Source organism: Triturus cristatus, chromosome 5_2, assembly GCF_964204655.1.
Source record: "Triturus cristatus chromosome 5_2, aTriCri1.1, whole genome shotgun sequence".
Taxonomy (NCBI): domain Eukaryota; kingdom Metazoa; phylum Chordata; class Amphibia; order Caudata; family Salamandridae; genus Triturus; species Triturus cristatus.
The window spans coordinates 164,346,723-164,364,543 of record NC_140588.1 but is presented as its reverse complement, the minus strand read 5'-3'; positions in this window follow the sequence as shown (position 1 = coordinate 164,364,543).

Here is a 17,821-nt window from a genome sequence, read left to right as displayed (position 1 = left end):
TCATACCACCTGTTCTGGATATCGTCCTTTGTGTGCCTTGCTGGTGCTTGGGCGTTCACCTTGTCCACAATCCTCGCCCACATCTTTGTTTTCTGTGACATGGGGGTCCTTTAGACCAATGTACCAAACAAATGTGGCTCTACTCTGATGATCTCGTCTACCAGCACTTCTAACTCACTATCTGTGAACTTTGGATTCTTCTTTGGGGGCATGGTGATGGGTGGTGGTGGGGAGGGATGTGTGTGTGAGGGTGCAAGTGAGGGTGGGTTGGTGTTGGTTTTGCTGGCTGTATGTGTGTGTGCTTTTGGATGAGGTGCTGATGGTGTGTGGGTTGTGTGATGTGTGAGTTGTGAGTGTGTCTGTGGTTGCTGTGTAATGGTGTTTACTGCTGGCTGTGTCTCCTGTTTGCAAGGGATGATGGTAGTGATTGTAGTCCTTTATATAGTTGGAGTTGTGGGTGTGTCTTTGTCCCATGTTTTTTTATTTGGTATTTATTGGCTTTGTCATTGATTGTTTGGTCCTTTTTTTGTCTTTTTTTCTTTGGGTTTTGTAGGCATGAAGGAGACGCTCATGTGACGGAAACGGACGCTGCTGTTGTCTCGTGCGGGCTTCTCCACCTCGTTCACGCTGCCTATGTTCTGTGTTTGATACGCGTCGGTCGCGAAGGTCTCTATTGCTTGTGTGCCCGGTTTTCTGTGCGTGTCGGTCATGCGGCTTGGTCTCCGTGTGAGTCGGTCTGGTTTTACACGCATTGCATCGTACTGCGCGGATCGGACATCGCGGGTACGGGTCGGTCAGGTTCATTCCGGGTTCGTGTCAGTCGGTGAAATTAGTGTCGGTTTTCCGACCGGATCACTATTTTCCCTACGGCTCGGTTGTACGGCTTGTATTCCGTACGTGTTGGTTGTAATTCACTCGCGTTGCATCGTACTGCACGGGTCGTACGGTGCTGGTCCGTGTCGGTCAGTATTGGGTCCAGATCCGTGTCGGTCAGTTTGTTTTGCGGCCGGTATCGGAATCGGCCCCTAAATATCAATTGTCATCCTTGCCAGCGCTGGCCTATCTGGACAAAAGTGACATCCTCTGTCTTCAAGAAACCTAGGCACTAACCCCTCCTGTCATACACAGATTCAACAGAATCTTCATGCCGGCAATGCTCTCTAGTCTCTTTGGGCGCCCTTCGGGGGGTGGTATGCCCATTTTTATCAAACACAAGTGTAAAATTGAGGTTACCTACTTAAACTCGCACTCATCAGCCCTACTAGGAGTAATAATCAGAGGTTTAACAACACCTAACATAAAACATCTATGCTGTTTATGAACTGCTAATAGAATGTGCCCAAAACACTGACATCTTCTACATTTGGATGGACACTGTAACAGCCTGGAGGAACTTATCATGAAGTATACTGCACACAAAATCTTGCTGATGGGGGATATAACATCAGAGGTTTCTGGAGCCCAAGTAACCTTGGTCCAAAGTAAACAAAAAATGAAAGACCTCCTCACAACTCATAAATTGAACTTGGCTCAACACCTATGTGAGGCCAAAGCCCCCCATTGTCAGTTTTCTCTGACGTTCAGAGGAATCTCACCCTTTGATTACATCTATCTGTCTGAAGGCCTGATTACGAGTTTGGCAGTGTGGGAGTGGGCAGCCATGCCACTGCCCTGCTCCCACACTGCTAAACTCATCTGCGTACCGTCCACCAGATTACGAGTTAATTTGTGGTCTGGCAGGGGGTGCATTGGTGGCCCCACGGCAGTGCCTGTTAGAAAGACATCGCAATGAGAGTGCCAAAGCACATGCCTGCATGGCATGGACTGTGAAGTCCATGCCGTGAAGGATCTGGGAGTGCATGCAGTCAGGGGGACACACGATGTGCCACCCTGCATTCACCTTCTGGCCCAGAGGCAACAGGGGGTCCTGAAGGGACTCCCTAGTTTCCTCACTGGCACAGTTTTCACGGTGGGCTCACCACTATGAAAACTGTGGCTGTGAGGAAACTCATAATATGCTTGGCGGTGCCGCAGCAGCACCACCAGCATATTGCTGGGATAGTATGCTGTGCCACAGCTTAAAGATCACAGATCCCCGGTGGTTGTGGTGGTTCTGTGGCACTGGGACAGCTGCACTGGTAATGCGGCAGTCAGACCCTCAGTGCGGTGGTTCCTGAAATGCCACCACGTTTGGCAGTCCTATGGCCCCCCAAACTCTTAATATAATAATGCAAGAAGAGGGACAAGGCAATTGGGCTTCTTTAATGAGGTCCAGTGTACAGGCCCCAATAATCATGAACAAAAAAGGGTACAAAGTTCCTCTGGTATATAGAAGAGTTAGTTCAGGACGTGAATGCCCTCAAACAAAACGGCCTAGTAGTAACTTGGGAAATTCCCTTGGTTTGAACTAGAGCTCTCACACACCCAGCAAGCTGGGTGTCATGCTTCATCATATGAGCTCTGCCCCTCGTCAAGGCGGCGCTGCAATCCTTGACGGGCACCCGAACCGGGGCTCTTTATCGGGGATCTTCTGTTCCTGCCGGTTGGTGCATGGGGGTAAGGGGGCCTAAAGTGTGTAGATGTGTGATGTAGTGAGGTTAAAAAGGGGTAAGTTAGTCCTTATCAATAATTTATTCGGAAGGTAAACTCCCTGGTTAAAATTGGTGTAGAGTGGCTGATGTGCTAGAGAAGGTGTCTAGTCATGAAGCTCTACTCTATGGATCGACATGTTTCGTGCCTCGTGTGTCAGGAGGATCTAGGCACTTCTTCAGGATCATGAGCTACTATCTACACTACGTGGAAAGGTGTGTTCTACCTACCACGTCTTCAGGTGCATTGCCTGCGGATAAGGGTGAAAAGAACAAAAGATTCCAGATGACATTCTGAACAGTACTCTTCTAATTAGCAACAAGGATAAACACCAAGTTAAAAACCACGGAGTTGAGGTTTAAATATATAAGCTTCTAGCAACTGCTTAATCATTATAGCATAAGGTGTATATTAACACCCAGTGTATAGTTAAAAGAAAGAAGGAGCGTGCTGTAAAAACATTTAGGTTAAAAATTGGTATTCAAAGTGAAAACTAATAAGGTACTCATGGACAAGGGATAGTAGCTACGGACTCACCTAGTGGGTTACTAGAAGTTGCTAGCAACAGTCCTGGCGGTGACTAGAGGACACCGGTTGGGTCCTGTAGGAATGAAAAGCGTCAAAAAAGCGGGGTGGGGGATGGGGACAAGACGCAAGAAAAACAAACAATCAGTAAACTGAAAGTTGTAAACTAAATCAAGTCAAACAGATGTGATACGGTAGTCAGTGGTACTGACGGGGTACCGGGTGGGAACTCAACCGTGTTTGGCGCGGCCCAATGGCACCAGAAAAGAACCGCAAGGAAAGGAGTGAGTTGGCGCGGTCTGATCGGGGCCGAGGGTACGGCCGAATTACAGGCGGAGGAGAAACTCACCAGACGGGCCCAGAGTAGCTCGAGGGAGCAGTACGAAGTCACAGTAGTGTCGAACAATGGATACTCACCCGCGTCAATTCACGCTATGCTGTAACACCTACCCAATACCGCCAGGAACCGGGGTGGTAACTGCGAGTGAATTACCCGGAGAGATATACTCGCGGTGTTCTGCTTCGCAACAGTTTACTCCTATACCAGAGCCACCATCCTAAGGCCCTTAAAGACAATCTGCCTTTTGGACAGTTTTTGCGCATCAGACGCAATTGCACATCCACCACTGACTATAAGAAAGAGTCCACTATTCTAGCTACTAATCTCATGACTAGAGGTTACCCAACTAAAGTGATCAAAGACTCCATGAAGAGAGCTAGAAATAACCCTAGGGAAGCACTACTAGAAGTCCACTCTAAACCACCAGTAGACTCAATTACATGTGTCACCTCTTATACAGCTACCTCAGTTCCAACTAAGAAGATCATTTTGAAACATTGGAACATCTTGAACACAGGAGACTTAAGGATATCTAAACCCAGATTTGCCTACACTAGAACCCGCAGCCTACGTGACATTTTGATTAACACAAGACCAAGGCGTCACACTGATATGACACAAACCACTCTATGGGGTTTACCACCTGTCAAGGGACATTATCCCTGCGGTACCTGCACAGTTTGTAAGTACACAACACTAACCAAAGAAGTGACATTACGATCTAACTTCAAATGGTGTATCCAGACACATACCAACTGCAACACTAGACAGTGTATCTATTTGATCACCTGCCCTTGTGGTCTACAATATATAGGGATGACCATGCGTCCGGTCAAAGTTCGCATTACCGAACACAGAAGTAACATTCGTTGCCTACGGGCCACCACGAGGATGTACAGACACTTTACAGAGACTCAACATTCCCCAGATTCCTTACATTGGATTGTATTGGAAGCCCACCAACATATTTCCAAACAATCCCTTTTTAGGATTGAACAAAGATGGGTTCACAGACTAGCGAGCCACACTGAGGGTTTGAATGATGATATTCCATGGAGCTCCATCTCTTAATTATTCTGTCCAATAGTCCCACTATTACCGCACTATATGTATTATAAGCTATCTAACATTAGTTGGCATATAGTTTGGCATTATCACATGGTACTGACCCTTTTTTTAATACTAAGACGTACCACACTATTTACAACATTGGGTTATCTCCCTCAGACCATTCTTCCTATCCTGTGTGGTTTTGTAATCTTGGTACTGACCCTACTAATGACCAATTACCAATGTGTCATTAATTTTTAATTTTTAGTCTCTGACACTGTTAACCCCCTGTACCGTCAGACCTCACGATAATTGAACAGCAACTGGTCGTCAGATGACGCCTTCTAAACTCGGTTGTTTTTTAGTCGGTACATGTAGAATAGATTTTCTCCCCTATCCAACATGTCCGCCATTATCTTGGCGACATTACGTGACCTGACGCTCTACGTGTTCGCTATAGTGACGCGACACGCCCCTATCCCACATGTCCGTCATAGTCTATGGGGTTACCACGTGTCCTTACGTCTGATGTTACGGTGATGCGCCACGCCCACACCACACCCCCTTTGACGTTACGAAGCAGAACACCGCGAGTATATCTCTCCGGGTAATTCACTCGCAGTTACCACCCCGGTTCCTGGCGGTATTGGGTAGGTGTTACAGCATAGCGTGAATTGACGCGGGTGAGTATACATTGTTCGACACTACTGTGACTTCGTACTGCTCCCTCGAGCTACTCTGGGCCCGTCTGGTGAGTTTCTCCTCCGCCTGTAATTCGGCCGTACCCTCGGCCCCGATCAGACCGCGCCAACTCACTCCTTTCCTTGCGGTTCTTTTCTGGTGCCATTGGGCCGCGCCAAACACGGTTGAGTTCCCACCCGGTACCCCGTCAGTACCACTGACTACCGTATCACATCTGTTTGACTTGATTTAGTTTACAACTTTCAGTTTACTGATTGTTTGTTTTTCTTGCGTCTTGTCCCCATCCCCCACCCCGCTTTTTTGACGCTTTTCATTCCTACAGGACCCAACCGGTGTCCTCTAGTCACCGCCAGGACTGTTGCTAGCAACTTCTAGTAACCCACTAGGTGAGTCCGTAGCTACTATCCCTTGTCCATGAGTACCTTATTAGTTTTCACTTTGAATACCAATTTTTAACCTAAATGTTTTTACAGCACGCTCCTTCTTTCTTTTAACTATACACTGGGTGTTAATATACACCTTATGCTATAATGATTAAGCAGTTGCTAGAAGCTTATATATTTAAACCTCAACTCCGTGGTTTTTAACTTGGTGTTTATCCTTGTTGCTAATTAGAAGAGTACTGTTCAGAATGTCATCTGGAATCTTTTGTTCTTTTCACCCTTATCCGCAGGCAATGCACCTGAAGACGTGGTAGGTAGAACACACCTTTCCACGTAGTGTAGATAGTAGCTCATGATCCTGAAGAAGTGCCTAGATCCTCCTGACACACGAGGCACGAAACATGTCGATCCATAGAGTAGAGCTTCATGACTAGACACCTTCTCTAGCACATCAGCCACTCTACACCAATTTTAACCGGGGAGTTTACCTTCCGAATAAATTATTGATAAGGACTAACTTACCCCTTTTTAACCTCACTACATCACACATCTACACACTTTAGGCCCCCTTACCCCCATGCACCAACCGGCAGGAACAGAAGATCCCCGATAAAGAGCCCCGGTTCGGGTGCCCGTCAAGGATTGCAGCGCCGCCTTGACGAGGGGCAGAGCTCATATGATGAAGCATGACACCCAGCTTGCTGGGTGTGTGAGAGCTCTAGTTCAAACCAAGGGAATTTCCCAAGTTACTACTAGGCCGTTTTGTTTGAGCGCCCCCAAACTCTTAATCAGACCCTGAGTCTTTAGGGAATCTCCTTGTTTCCTTTGGGATTCCAATTAGGCCAGCAAGTGGCCATAGCACTTTGTATCTTACCCTAGCAACTCCCACTGTGGACAAATGATTTACAATGGGGTCCTCCACTGGGGTAACACCAGGAAAGGTTATGAGGAGAATTAAATGGAAACAGACAGAAATCCCAATGGTAAGCACGTGTCTAGAAAAGTTGTCCTCTGAGGCTAACACCTACCCCTAGCAAGATCTAACCCATGTCTGGGACAGACTTATAAGTGAGCTAAGAGATTCCTGCTAGCCACTGGGGACTGGCACGTTTACCAAAGGACTGGTGGGGAAAGAGGGTGCTAAACCTCATTACAACAAGGTCATCACCTCAAGACAAAGAGCACTAAGGAGGTATTTGCGTGCCGGCAAGCTCAACCCCACTGTAAAAACTGCAGTGGCCATCATCAATGTGCTCATGAAGCATAAATACCTAATGTGGGAAGAAAAGAAGGCCTTAGATCAAAAGGAATGGGTCAAATCTATCAAATGCTTCAGGAGTCAGACCAGGACTGCTTCTGGAACTATATCAACAAATTAAAATCCTCCAATAGTGCAAGGGAAAATAGAGTATGCGATGAATCATGGTGAGATATGTAGAAGTGTTATATAAAGATCAGTTCTCTGTTCCTGATAATGGTAACAACTAGGAGATTGCGGAACCAATTATAGATAACATCCAGGAATCGCCCTCTGAGGATCAGGTCTGTAAACGTATTAATCATCGAAAAAAGGTGGTGCTCCAGGCCCTGACAGTCCCCCGGCAAGTGCATTTAAATACACCTCAGAGGAATGGTCAAAGGTGCTATCCCCCGTCTTCAACCACACCTTTCTGACTGCTCAAGTCCCAGATGCAAGGAGGTGTTGGGTGTTTCTCAAAAGGCCCATTGCCTTTTTCTCTATGTTAGCCTAATCATGCACATAGTAGGCTGCATTGGTTTTGCACATATCATGTCATGCCGGGTTAGCGGTCCTTTTCTGCCACTAATGCGTCGACAATTTTATCGCTCTATCACCAAGCTGTCGCTAACAGCCATTAGCGACATTTTTTAGGCAAAAGTGTCTGTTGTAAAAATCGCCCCTTTTGTTAGCGATAATTATATGCAGGAGAGGAGTTCCCGTGCAAAAACGTCCGCAAACACCACTACTCCATATTCACAAAGGGACCCCTGAACTTCTGAAGACCAAAAAAACTGGCTCTAACTGCAGTTAGGGCCAGTTACCTAAGACTAAAAAATAGCTGGTCTTAAAAGTGGGGATAACACTTGGGGCCACATCTCAGCAGGTTTTGCTGCTGGACAGCGCTGCAAGCAATGTTGCAGCACTGCTCTGCGACAAAACTACAGTGCAGGAATGTGCACCATCAATAAGATAGTGGGCATTCCTGGCCCCAGTCGTGAAAAGTGTTGCAGCGCTGCTTCTCACTACGCCCATCTTGCAACAGCATGGATGCGCTGTATTCACTGGACAGCGTTCCATGACGCAAGTAATGACAGATACGTCAGGAATCCTAACGTATCTGTCTGCGCTAAAGTTATGCATTGCTGCAATCGTGTCACAACCATGATGCAACTCCAGCAATGCATGGGGCCAGCCTATCCCTGTGGCACTGCATCACCATCAAGCCTGCCTTCAGGCAGGTGGAAGGTACTGACACAGTGCCGTTCATGAGGGGTGCCTGAATGTCAGCACTGTTAGAGATCCATCGGTGGGGGTTGCGTGCTGCGGTGTCATCGTTTGGAAGCATTGGTGGTGTGTTGGTGCAGAGGGAGTTGAGCAGACGTTCTTCGGTGGCCTTGATCCAGCTTCGAGGGGTGCGATGATGGCGGTGGCGTACAGTGGGCAAGGTGAAGTCGTGATGTTACCAATGATTGTCGGTCCAGGAGAGTCCGTGTTTGTGTGTCCTGCTATGTGGCTTGTTGAGGTGACTTGCAGCTTGCGTCTGATGTCCTTGTTCTTCTCCAGGAGGGGGTGGTGTTCTGGTCACTGGGGTTGTCCATGTGGAACTAGAGTTCACCGAGTATGATGTTTGTTGGTGGATGGCAGATCCTGGGGTGCAATGAGGTCTACAATGGTATTGGAGGGTGCCGCAGAGGATGGTATTGGGCTTGGTTTGGATCTGGGAGTTGAGGTGGTCCATGGTCACCCTTGGGTCATTAGAGTGCATGGTCAGTCGGAGTGTGCTTCTGTAGGTTATGGCAATGCCTCTTCCTTGATGGTTGGGGTGCTCCTTGCGGGTGAGTCTGCAGCCATCAGTGATGGCGATGGCGATGTCCGGTCCGGAGCAGAGGTTGGTCCTGGCAGGCAAGGTGGCGTCCAGGGTTGATGGCGAGGAGGGTGCTGGCGTCGTAGCTGTGGAGTGTCCAAGAGGAAGGCTCCTTGGTGCTGAGCGCGGTCCAGGGACAGATAGATGCAAAGGGCATAGCCTGTGGGTTACCTTTGACACGGGAGACAACCATTACAATGCAGGCAGTACATTGTTAAAAACGCAACTCTGACAACGCGGTGCTTTTACATCGCATTTGATTACAACGCATTGTGAGGTCAGTAATGGGGTAATTTAAAGTTTTTGGAGTGAGTATGGGTTTCGGATGTAGAATATGAAAATCAGGGTGTGCATTTGGGGTGAAAAATGGAAATTGAGGTGTGCATTTGGAGTAAAATATGAAAATTGGGATGTGTTTTGGGGTAAAATATGGAAATGTTGGTGTGCATTTGTGTCAAATTTGATTTTTGGGTGTGTTATAGGGGCTCAAAAAGGAATTCCAGGGTTCATGGTTGGGCTTGGGGTGAAAAGGTTAGTTTTGAGTTGTACTCACTGAACACCTACTCTACTGTTGCAATGTGCCTAGTATTAGTATGCATTGGAGTGGAATGCGATGTTATGGCATGCGCCACAACCACGTGTGTGCCTTTGGCACACGAGTGGTATACCCGCTGTGCATGGGTGCACAGCAGCAGCCATTGAGAAGTGCTGGGGGGGCTGGACAGCTGAGAGGTGGTACACGCTGGAAAGAACACTGAATGGGGCCCGAGGATTTGTGTGTGAGCGGGTGTTGTGAAAATTTTAATAAGGGAAGTCTTACCTCGAAGCCAGGTCCCGTGTCTTCATTGATCCTGCTCTCCTGCGTCTGCTTCCAGGAACAGGAAGTAGGCAGCCAGGCTCCCTCCCCTGGGCCAATCACAATGCTGCGATGCGGTGGTGGGATTGGTAATTGGCTATGGGACAAGGCATGCAGCCAGGGGCTGGAGGGGTGGGCATGTTCTCCATGCAGGCTGTAATGAAGTCTGCATTACAAACAGAAAAGTGCGCATGACGGCTTTGGGTGGCCTGAGTGGGCTGACCAAACAGTCATTGCGCAATTGAATGGGCATGCCAATCCACCCATGCCTTGCACCGTGCTTGGAGCCATCCTACCCACCCTCCCAGGTGGGATTTCACAAGCCTGGGTACAACAGTCGCCGCCAAGTCCGCTGGTGAACCTCCCGATGCAGTTGATGCAGCAGGCCCCCTTAGACATGAAATTGCAGCGCTCCCGCCACAAAGTTCGGTGCAGCTCAGGGGCCTCACCCTCCACAGCATCTGGCCAGCCCAACATCACACGGCCTGTGATGCAGAGAGGCGGCACCCACCGTAGGTAATCTTCTCCGTGCACCCCGGTGTAGTGGTGGATCGTAGTATGTGATGCAGACCTCCCTACGTTGGTGTGCAGGAGTGCCTCTACTAATAACAGCTCCGAGGTGCGCAAGGCGGTCTTCTCACACAGATCAGCAACGTGTCTCCATGCGACCTCCCAGACTTCATCACCGGGTACGGGCGATCATCGCACCTCAATGGCTACCACCACGGTTTATCAGCTCCTCTGCATGTCACTACAGGCTTCAGACGCAGGTCCAGCGAGGCATCTGGGCTCCAGACGCAGGTCCAGCGACGCATCCAGGCTCCGGACGCAGGTCCAGCGAGCCATCCAGGCTCCACACACAGGTCCAGCGAGGCAACCAGGCTCCAGATGCAGGTCTAGTGAGGCATCCTAGCTCTTATCCTGGTCATCCTGGATGTTGGGTGGCTTGAAGGGGTTGTTGGTGTGTGCTGCACTTGGCCCAGGCTGCTCCATTCAGCATTGTTTTGGTTTTTATGCCTATTTTCTATTGGATATTTACTGATTGGCTATTTTGTGCATTATAGGCCAAAAAACTCACGTTGGGCTGACTAACATGAGATTTTTGCCGCTAATGGGCCTATCTGAAGTTTTCGCCCGCTAACGCCGGATTTCCTATCGCCTACGCGCTGATGCTAGAGGCAGTTTTCACCGCCGTTCCCTGATACTATTGCCATGTAGCGACGGCTTATTAATACGCGGCTAACATGGCGATAGAGCCTTGTCATATTCCCTCCTTCCAAAAACTGGTAACGGACTGTCATACGGGGATAACCAGATTCGTAACAACAGTCCGGCCAAGTGGCTCTGGACCAATTGGGCAATGAGGTGGCAGAGGGGGAGCTAACATCATGGTGATAATTCGAGTAGCGAGTATTGTAAATCAATACTTTTGTTAGTCTTTCATGCTATTGTCCCCTCAACTTTTTTTACTCGCCCTAAAACATATTAGCTTGGAGTGGTTTAATGGTTCTTGATGGTTTATAAAACATCCCCCATACCCTTTTTTATACGGTATTGCCTATATACTGATAGGGGATTCGGCAAAGTTTCTTTAAACCCTGCAGCCCCATTATTTTCCATGTCTTGCTAAGATGCTAGTTCTTGAGGAAATAATGTTTTGGCTTTTTTAACAGTATTAAGCACTTTGGGCCTCATGTAGGTAGCTAAATACCGGTCGGTAATGGCCGAAATTCGGTAAATATCCCGTTACCGACCGGTATTTAGGCATTTGAGATGTAGGAGGCATGAGTTAAGGATTCGGTAATTTACCGAATCGGTAAGGGATCGGTAAAATACCGAATCGGTAAAATACAGATTCGGTAAATTACCGAATCCTTAAATCATATGTAGGGAGCACTCAAGTGAGTGAATTTCAGTAGTAAGGATTCGGTATTTAACACCAACTACAGGTTGATGTTAAATAACGAATACCTTTCAAAAAGCTAAATTTGGCTGCTTTAAAAGTGCCATGTGGCAGACATGCATGCCCTTAGGGCATGTATGTGCGCCACATGTGCACACATGCATGAATCAGGGGTGCAACAGGGTGTCAATGTGACACCCTGCCACCCATGATTATGCTTCCCCTATTACCGATTCGGTATTTACCGAATCGGTAATAGTAAATAGCTTCCCATTCATTCCTATGGGCCTCCAGGCGCATAGGAAGGAATGGGAAGGGATGTATTATTACCAATTCTGTAAATACCGATTCATAAATACCGATATTTACCGAATCGGTAATAATTACCGATTGTTTACCTACATACTATTTACCGATTCATAAATACCGAATCGGTAAAATTCGGTATTTATGAATCGGTAAATAGTATGTTACCTACATATGGCCCTTTGTCTCAGCTGCTATTGTTATTTATGCAATTAGGAGTCTCGCTGTTTCTTGCAAATTCGCCATTCTTTTTACTCGATGCATTTCACCTCACAATACTATGCACTTTGTCCTTTTCCCTTTACCTGTTTATGTACTTTAGCTCAAGAGTTCTACAAAAACTAATTGTTATGTAATATCTGAACTTGGTTTTCATTTTAACAATTTTAGAACATGGATTAATGTTTTATTACTGTATGGATACAAACTGTTATGGTATTTTTTATTAACTAAACAATAAAAAACAATTGACAATATACTAAATATCAATCATTGATTAAATAAAATGCATAAATAATTCAAAATTATTTATCACTTGAATACCTTCTCATCTTATCCCCCTACAAACCCAACAACCTGCTATGACATCATAAATTACTAATACAAATAATAAAATGTTCTAAATCACTTAAAATTACAAGTCATATTTTAAAAACAGTTCATAATATTTATATAAACAATAGTAACACATAAAATTAATATATCAACTAAAACACATCAAAATAAAGAAAACACAACAATTCTACCCACTATAATAGTGAAAACAATATTAACAACATCAGTATTATTTACAATGATATTACTTATCAGAAAAAAACAATATTCTTGTCAGCAGTATTTCTGTATCATGATATTTGTTTGTCACGATATTTAATTTCCGATATTTTTAAATTTATATTTTGTCCAAACACCTTTATTTGAATGTAACTGTGCCTTCGAGACATGTTAGCTAAGGGTGTGCATTAGGGGCACAACTAGATCTGAACTTCTTAAGCACTTTAGAACCAGTATTCACAAAGTTATTTCAAGACAAGGACCACTTTATACCAATTCTCTGAAAGTTCTTTCTGTGAAATGACAATGAGCTCATAAAAAGATTTTTATTTCCTTCTTCAGAAAGATGCTACTGTCTGACTGTTGACCAAATGGACGTTAGCAGTCTCCTTATCAGGATATTGTAACATAAGCTTCTTTGAGTCCACATGCATGTCCAGGTTACAGAAAATGTATCTTAGGTTTTTAACACAACTTATGTCGGAATTTGTGATTGGCAAGTCACAGTTTTAATTTCTAACGTTCCTCCTGCGATTTAATAAGTCAGTGCCAATCAGTTGGCAATATTACCACCTGAAAATGTACTCTGTCAGAAGTCTGAGCTTTCCTATATCAAAATAAAATAGTTGCTGTTAATACCCCGCATTGAATAGTTCTCATATGAGATGATTACATCCATGGAGAAAGTCACCAGATCTCAGGAACTGGCAAAAAGGTTGTTGTTTTGATATATGTGTTCAACAAATGGTGTACTAGCATGCATTGGATACCACAATTCCTTCGGGCTCCAGAGCACATAGAATGTGTGACTGATGGGTATTGTCCTGCAAAGAAAGAAAGAGTGCCTCTTAATTGTATAGGTTATAATAACATAATGGATGTTTTCAATTCTGCTCTGAAAGCCCCAGAACAAAGTGTTTTTAAAAAACCTGCAATATCAGCGCACCTTATAAAATGCAACATTTCCTACAAAAATGACCATAGTCTCTATAATGGTTGTTCATAAATATCTATAATAATTATTTGGCCTTGAATAGGGCAAAAGAGACACATCAGGCAGACCACATGGGGAACAGTATGTTATAGTAACATTGGAAAATGTAGTGAACAAAGTAGTGCTTAAGTTTGACAGCAGAATAGGCATCTACAGGCATGCTGCTGCCAAGCTACAAACTACACTAGTTTGAAGAGGCAGGACACAGGGACGTAACGCCTACACAAAGAGAATGCGAGTGTTCTGTGTCTACAGAGACAGCACACCGATAAAAAAACCTGCTAGGTATACATTAAAACATATTCTACATCTATCGTATGATACACTCTGAGGACCTGATCATAGAAGTGTTTGCTTTAGGTGGAAATGATATGCCTCTGTTTAGACAAATTATGGGGCATATTTACAAGCTGGCGATGAAAAATTATCGCCGCTTTTGCGGCCGTTTGCAGCCGAAAAGCGGCGATAATTTTAGCGCCTAATTAGCAAGGCCACGCTAACGCGTGAAACCTTGCTTTAGCGTGGGGATTCCTAACGCCCAGCTTTGCATCTCTAAAGAGATGCAAAGTGGGCGTTCCTGACCTAACATGACAGGAGAAACCACTGTTATCGCTACTTTCCTTACGCCTGCTTCAGGACTGACTTAGCCATGATATCTATGGAAGGTGGATATCATGGCTAAGTTTGTGAGTCCCTATCAGCAAGCTAACGCCACACTACGTGAGATTATCGCTGGGTTTCCAACAATAATCTCACGTTAGGCTGTTACCGTGAGGATTTTTATCGCAGAGGAGATAACGTTGCTAATAGCATGCTATCTCAGCGATAAAAATCCACGTTACCCGGCGATAATTATCCTCACGCTAAGAGCGCTGAGCGATAATTTTCGCCGGGTGTTGATGATATGCCCCAGTATTTTCAGACATCACTTAGCTGAGCTATCTCTCAGTCTACCCACAGGTCAATCGGAATGCAATGCCTAAGGTGACAAAGCACCGTCCTACACAAAAAAAACAATCCTGAGAGGCTTTTTCCTCTTCCCACGTGTGCTGCAGAATGCAAAATGCAGCAAACATAGAAGGAGGAATTAACAAGGAAAAATTAAGATATTTCTCCTTGTTACAGCTTTCCTGGAGAGATGTATATTTTTGGCACATTCCCAGGTTTACAAGGTCTTTTAAATCTAGTAAGGCATCAAAAACCCTCGGAATTCCAGGGGCACACACACATAAGGCTCATGGAATGCCTACCCATGGCAGAGCTATACAACATAGCAATTTGTGATGCATTGCGTTACTCCAGATTTTTGGAGCAATTTAAAACCACGCAAAGTGGCTTTGCGTGGGTTCAAAATTCTGCCTTAAGGTTTACATCGCTTTGCACCAAGTTGCATGGTGCAAGAGCGATGCACACCAGGCCATAAAGACCATGATTTCAAGTATGTAGAATTTGGGCTATAATTAATACACATCGTAATTACAACTAAACTAGTCTGAATATTTAATGGGTAATGAGTTCCCCACCTTAAAATGAAGCCTAACAAATAGAATCGGGGTTTACCACAGTGATTTTTGCATGTTTTCATATATTTCTTAGCATTTTATACTGATGGCTGTCCTCAGCCATTTTCTGGGGAATCTCTGTCAGGAGAAAATTGTAAGATGTAGCACGGGTCAGAATTCTGATTTTTCTGCTAAGCAACCATTCCAGAACAGAAACTTACGGGTCTGATGTACCAAATATCCATTAACAAAAAGTGTTGCAAATTGTGATGCAACTTTGTGCGAATGGAAAATAATTTTATGGACCGACATATGTACTAATAGGTTTGTTTCTTTTGGACTTGGCTTTCATTGCAGGGTCACCCCCAAACTTTTTGCCTTCATCCCTCCTGACCTGCCTTTGTTCACTTTAGTATTCTGTACACTTTACCTCTGCTGACCAGTGCTAAAGTGCTTGTGCTCCCTCCTTTAATCATGGTAACATTGGCTAAAACCCAATTGGCACATTTAATTTACTTATATATCCTAGTAAAGAGGTCCTGCATGTATCCAGGGCCTGTAAATTAAATTCTACTAGTGGACCTGCAGCACTTATTGCACCACTAACTTAAGTAACCCTTTTAAAACATGTCCTAGGCCTGCCAATAGCAGTTAAAGTGCAGTTATAAACTGCCATTTTGACCTATTAAATTAAAACTTTTGGTAGGACAAAATCCTCCTTTTTAATAAATATAAGTCACCTCACGGTAGGCCCTAAACATCCCACATGTTAGGATGCAATGTATATAAAATGTTCGACATGTACTTTTAAGTTTTACTTGTACAGGTAGTAAGAACGTCACATTTATTTTTCAATACTGCAAGGCCTACCTTTCCCATAGGATCACATTGGCTTTCCTTATTAAATATAATAAGTGACACCTTTTGTTTGTGAACAGGTAGAAATTTCGGGGCCAGATTCACAAAGGTAAACTTAGACCAAAATTCTAAGTTTAGACCTAAAGTCTAACTTTACCAGTAGTAAAGTTAGGCTTTTAGCTTCAGTTTAGACCAAAAGAATAACCCAGACCAAAAGTCTAAGGGCCATATGTAGGAAGCCAAATTGCGATCGCAAATGCTGAAATTCGCCGAATTTCAGCATTTGCAATCGCAATTTGGGCAGTGTGCTATGTAGCACACAAAAACCCACACGCAAAATAAGGAATCGCAAAATTTGCGATTCCTTATTTTGCTAATGCATTTAAGGAATCCCAAATTGCGATTCCTTAACCTCTTGAGTGCCCATGACGAGATGGTCTCGTCATGGGCCGCGGTTGCGCTGTGCCCATGACGAGACTATCTCGTCATGAACCCCGCCCGCTAATGAAAGGGCCGGCACAGGGCGGGGAAAGGGCGGGGCACTCAAGGGGTTAAATGCAATGTAGGAAACACCCAAGTTGTGCGAGTTTGGCTTAAGGAATTGCATATTACCACCAACCTCAGGTTGGTGGTAATTTGAGATTTCTTTGAAAAATGCACTTTTTTGCATTTTTCAAAGTGCCATGTTGCGCACATACATGCCCTTAGCGCATGTATGTGCGCCACATGTGCACACATGTTTATTTCAGGGGTGCAAAAGGGTGTCCTATTGACACCCTTGCAACCTTGAAATTGCATTCTCAAATTGCGATTCTCTAATTGAGAATCGCAAATTGAGAATGTCTTCCTATTCATTCCTATGGGCCTTCTAGCCCATAGGAATGAATGGCAAGGTATTCCTTATTTGCGAATCTCAATTTGGGATTCGCAAATAAGGAATAGGTGGGAATCGCAAAATATTTTGCTAATCCTACCTACATTGCGTTTTGCAATTCTCTAATTGCGATTCCCTAAGAGAATCGCAAAATACGTTTTACCTACATATGGCCCCTAACTTTTTAGGTCTAACCCTAGACTTTTGGTTTAAGTTTGCCTTTGTGAATCGGCCATCATATTTGGTGTCTAAGGAATTGTAATTTAAAACCCTCTTTAATGGTAAAGTCAGATTTTAAGTCACAATCCTGAAAATGTTGCCATTTTCTTCTCCTAACAATTTAACACCCACAACCTGTATCCTGGGTTAAATGGCTAGGTCCAGTTGGCTTTTGTGCATTCCTTCCAGAGAGTATCACAAAGGGGGACTGGGTGTTGGCAGGATCGGGCCACAGTCACCTGATTGGAGGGGCACAGTTGTCACCTACCACACTTGCACCTCAAAGGATCTGCCTCAGCAAACCCACAATCAACTTCACACTAGGCTGTTGTGGCTCAAGGGATCATGGAACCATGGCAGAGAAGTAAGAAATTCCGGAACCAGATGCGGGAGGAAGTTTAGAAGCTGGCACCAGGTATAATTATTGGAACCTCAGGCTACTCCTGGAACTATGGATACTACAGAAGAAGGGATGTCATAGTACCAGAGAATTGCCCTGCTGCTTGAGGCCTGTCCTGCTGAAGGCAGACTGGACTACTACCTTTGCCCCAGGCTACCTGAGTGACTTCAACTGTCAGCTGCTCTTCACAACTACAGGGACACAAGATCCAGACGCCTTCCTGCCACTGCCTAATGGACCTGCTGCCCTGGACCTCTCTGAACCTGAAACTGGACCTGCCTGAGCCCTGCCTTGCCTCTGATTGAGTGTGTCCTGATCCGCAAGAGGTGCCTCCCGAGGCCCTAGGGCCTTATCCGGCATCAGTTGATTGCCTCTTTGAAAGAAGGAGAGATCCTGAAGTTTTGGGCTCTTGGTGAGTGCGAACAGGCTCGTTTGCACCAAG